This window comes from Bombina bombina, chromosome 7 (assembly GCF_027579735.1).
Source record: "Bombina bombina isolate aBomBom1 chromosome 7, aBomBom1.pri, whole genome shotgun sequence".
Classification (NCBI taxonomy): Eukaryota; Metazoa; Chordata; class Amphibia; order Anura; family Bombinatoridae; genus Bombina; species Bombina bombina.
In genome coordinates, this window is record NC_069505.1 from 399,448,890 (window position 1) to 399,454,242 (window position 5,353).

Here is a 5,353-nt window from a genome sequence, read left to right on the forward strand (position 1 = left end):
CCGGAAAATAAAGGGACAATCAAGTTCAAAATTAAACTTTCATTATTCAGATAGGACATACAATTTTTAACAACTTTCCGATTTTACTTTTATCATTAAACTTGCTTTGTTCTCTTGTTTTTATTTTTTGAAAGCTAAACCTAGGTAGGCTCAAACTGATTTCTAAACCATTGGAGGCCACCTCTTATCTCAGTGCATTTTGACAGTTTTTTACAGACAGTACTAGTTTATGTGTGCTGTATAAATAACATTGTGCTCACTCCAGTGGATTTATTTAGGAGTTGGCACTGATTGGCTGAAATGCAAGTCTGTCAAAAGGGCTGAGATGAAGAGGGCAGTCTGCAGAGGCTTAGGTACAAGGTAATCACAGAGGTAAAAAGTATATTAATATAACTGTTGGTTATGCAAATCTGGGAATGGGTAATAAAGGGATAAGCTATCTTTTTAAACAACAAAATGTTCAAGTAGTCTGTCCCTTTAAAGCAGTGTTCGCCTGAGGACCTTTTAAATGTTAGCCAATATAAAAGTAAAATTAGCTAATATTAACATTTTTCAATATGTATTGCACAAATTATCATTATATAAATTTATGTTAAATTATGCAATTATTTTGTGCTTTGAATAGCAGAAATTATCATACTACTTTTATAATGTGTGGAGAGCACTGCAACTGGACAGTAAATACAGCACTTCTCTCCAGTCTTTCAATAGACTAACATATCAGAAGGTTCTGGACATTATTAGAACAGATTAACACCTTTGTCTCTTATTTGGAGGAGTCATTCTGGACTTGAGAGTCTGGGAAAGATAGGGCTTATGCCACTGTCATTGTGTTGACAAAATCTCCATTGTTAGCCCTCAGTAGAAATGATAAGATAACAAACTACAAAAAAGGGACAGATCTATGGCAAGGATAGGCTTCTGAAGTCTGCCATGTGCTCATTCAGTTTCAGGGATGGAAAATCCACTAACAATTTTATTTAAAGGGACATGAAACCAAAAAAATAAATTATTTCATGATTCAGGTAGAGCATACATTTAAAAACACTTTCCAGTTTAATTCTATTATCAGTTTTGCTTCATTCTTTTAGTATCCTTTGTTGAAGAAGCAGCAATGCTCTACTGGAAACTAGCAGAGCACATTGGTAAGCCAATGACAAGAGGCATATATGTGCAGCCACCAATCAGCAGCTAGCCCCCAGCTGCTCAGCCTTCCTAGGCATACTTTTCAACAAAGGATACCAAGAGAACAAAGGAAATTAGATAACAGGAAGTTACATGGAAAGATGTTTTAAAATGAATGCTCTTTCTGAATCATTGTTTTTTCATATCCCTTTAAAGGGACAGTAAACACCTTGTAATAAACAAGACATTTCTGTAGTGTTGCTATAGAATAACAGATCAGCCAAGTCTTAATGTTTAATAACAAATTATTATCCTTTTTACTGTAATTATTTATCAATATCTAAACTACGCCCACCATTTCTCTTATTTGGAGGAGCCAAGCTGAGCTTTAGTACTCAGACAACAAGGTCACTGTCATTATGTTAGTATAAAGGACACTATTTTGCAGTTATTATCAGGTGAAGCAAATTAGGTATATATGTAGCAAGGTTAGCCTTGAGACGTCAGCAAGGGGACATTTTAAGTTCTGAGAATTAGAAATTGTTTAAGTTTCAGAGCTAAATGACATGAAAAGGTGGCAAAATAAATAATGAAAATAAATTACAAAGCTGTTTCATCAAACATAACTAAACATTTCTCCAACATAGGTGTGTCCGGTCCACGGCGTCATCCTTACTTGTGGGATATTCTCTTCCCCAACAGGAAATGGCAAAGAGCCCAGCAAAGCTGGTCACATGATCCCTCCTAGGCTCCGCCTACCCCAGTCATTCTCTTTGCCGTTGTACAGGCAACATCTCCACGGAGATGGCTTAGAGTTTTTTAGTGTTTAACTGTAGTTTTTATTATTCAATCAAGAGTTTGTTATTTTGAAATAGTGCTGGTATGTACTATTTACTCAGAAACAGAAAAGAGATGAAGATTTCTGTTTGTATGAGGAAAATGATTTTAGCAACCGTCACTAAAATCCATGGCTGTTCCACACAGGACTGTTGAGAGCAATTAACTTCAGTTGGGGGAACAGTGAGCAGTCTCTTGCTGCTTGAGGTATGACACATTCTAACAAGACGATGTAATGCTGGAAGCTGTCATTTTCCCTATGGGATCCGGTAAGCCATGTTTATTACGATCGTAAATAAGGGCTTCACAAGGGCTTATTAAGACTGTAGACTTTTTCTGGGCTAAATCGATTCATTATTAACACATATTTAGCCTTGAGGAATCATTTTATTTGGGTATTTTGATATAATAATATCGGCAGGCACTGTTTTAGACACCTTATTCTTTAGGGGCTTTCCCAAAGCATAGGCAGAGCCTCATTTTCGCGCCGGTGTTGCGCACTTGTTTTTGAGAGGCATGGCATGCAGTCGCATGTGAGAGGAGCTCTGATACTTAGAAAAGACTTTCTGAAGGCGTCATTTGGTATCGTATTCCCCTTTGGGCTTGGTTGGGTCTCAGCAAAGCAGATACCAGGGACTGTAAAGGGGTTAAAGTTCAAAACGGCTCCGGTTCCGTTATTTTAAGGGTTAAAGCTTCCAAATTTGGTGTGCAATACTTTTAAGGCTATAAGACACTGTGGTGAAAATTTGGTGAATTTTGAACAATTCCTTCATGTTTTTTCGCAATTGCAGTAATAAAGTGTGTTCAGTTTAAAATTTAAAGTGACAGTAACGGTTTTATTTTAAAACGTTTTTTGTACTTTGTTATCAAGTTTATGCCTGTTTAACATGTCTGAACTACCAGATAGACTGTGTTCTGAATGTGGGGAAGCCAGAATTCCTATTCATTTAAATAAATGTGATTTATGTGACAATGACAATGATGCCCAAGATGATTCCTCAAGTGAGGGGAGTAAGCATGGTACTGCATCATTCCCTCCTTCGTCTACACGAGTCTTGCCCACTCAGGAGGCCCCTAGTACATCTAGCGCGCCAATACTCCTTACTATGCAACAATTAACGGCTGTAATGGATAATTCTGTCAAAAACATTTTAGCCAAAATGAACACTTATCAGCGTAAGCGCGACTGCTCTGTTTTAGATACTGAAGAGCATGACAACGCTGATAATAATGTTTCTGAAGGGCCCCTAACCCAGTCTGATGGGGCCAGGGAGGTTTTGTCTGAGGGAGAAATTACTGATTCAGGGAACATTTCTCAACAAGCTGAACCTGATGTGATTACATTTAAATTTAAGTTGGAACATCTCCGCATTCTGCTTAAGGAGGTATTATCCACTCTGGATGATTGTGACAAGTTGGTCATCCCAGAGAAACTATGTAAAATGGACAAGTTCCTAGAGGTGCCGGGGCTCCCAGAAGCTTTTCCTATACCCAAGCGGGTGGCGGACATTGTTAATAAAGAATGGGAAAGGCCCGGTATTCCTTTCGTCCCTCCCCCCATATTTAAAAAATTGTTTCCTATGGTCGACCCCAGAAAGGACTTATGGCAGACAGTCCCCAAGGTCGAGGGAGCGGTTTCCACTTTAAACAAACGCACCACTATACCCATAGAGGATAGTTGTGCTTTCAAAGATCCTATGGATAAAAAATTAGAAGGTTTGCTTAAAAAGATGTTTGTTCAGCAGGGTTACCTTCTACAACCAATTTCATGCATTGTCCCTGTCGCTACAGCCGCATGTTTCTGGTTCGATGAGCTGATAAAGGCGGTCGATAGTGATTCTCCTCCTTATGAGGAGATTATGGACAGAATCAATGCTCTCAAATTGGCTAATTCTTTTACCCTAGACGCCACTTTGCAATTGGCTAGGTTAGCGGCTAAGAATTCTGGGTTTGCTATTGTGGCGCGCAGAGCGCTTTGGTTAAAATCTTGGTCGGCTGATGCGTCTTCCAAGAACAAGCTACTTAACATTCCTTTCAAGGGGAAAACGCTGTTTGGCCCTGACTTGAAAGAGATTATCTCTGATATCACTGGGGGTAAGGGCCACGCCCTTCCTCAGGATCGGCCTTTCAAGGCAAAAAATAAACCTAATTTTCGTCCCTTTCGTAGAAACGGACCAGCCCAAAGTGCTACGTCCTCTAAGCAAGAGGGTAATACTTCTCAAGCCAAGCCAGCTTGGAGACCAATGCAAGGCTGGAACAAGGGAAAGCAGGCCAAGAAACCTGCCACTGCTACCAAGACAGCATGAAATGTTGGCCCCCGATCCGGGACCGGATCTAGTGGGGGGCAGACTCTCTCTCTTCGCTCAGGCTTGGGCAAGAGATGTTCTGGATCCTTGGGCGCTAGAAATAGTCTCCCAAGGTTATCTTCTGGAATTCAAGGGGCTTACCCCAAGGGGGAGGTTCCACAGGTCTCAGTTGTCTTCAGACCACATAAAAAGACAGGCATTCTTACATTGTGTAGAAGACCTGTTAAAAATGGGAGTGATTCATCCTGTTCCATTAAGAGAACAAGGGATGGGGTTCTACTCCAATCTGTTCATAGTTCCCAAAAAAGAGGGAACGTTCAGACCAATCTTAGATCTCAAGATCTTAAACAAGTTTCTCAAGGTTCCATCGTTCAAGATGGAAACCATTCGAACTATTCTTCCTTCCATCCAGGAAGGTCAATTCATGACCACGGTGGATTAAAAGGATGCGTATCTACATATTCCTATCCACAAGGAACATCATCGGTTCCTAAGGTTCGCATTCCTGGACAAGCATTACCAGTTCGTGGCGCTTCCTTTCGGATTAGCCACTGCTCCAAGGATTTTCACAAAGGTACTAGGGTCCCTTCTAGCTGTGCTAAGACCAAGGGGCATTGCTGTAGTACCTTACTTGGACGACATTCTGATTCAAGCGTCGTCCCTTCCTCAAGCAAAGGCTCACACGGACATTGTCCTGGCCTTTCTCAGATCTCACGGATGGAAAGTGAACGTGGAAAAGAGTTCTCTATCTCCGTCAACAAGGGTTCCCTTCTTGGGAACAATAATAGACTCCTTAGAAATGAGGATATTTCTGACAGAGGCCAGAAAAACAAAACTTCTAGACTCTTGTCGGATACTTCATTCCGTTCCTCTTCCTTCCATAGCTCAGTGCATGGAAGTGATCGGGTTGATGGTAGCGGCAATGGACATAGTTCCTTTTGCGCGCATTCATCTAAGACCATTACAACTGTGCATGCTCAGTCAGTGGAATGGGGATTATACAGACTTGTCTCCGAAGATACAAGTAAATCAGAGGACCAGAGACTCACTCCGTTGGTGGCTGTCCCTGGACAACCTGTCACAAG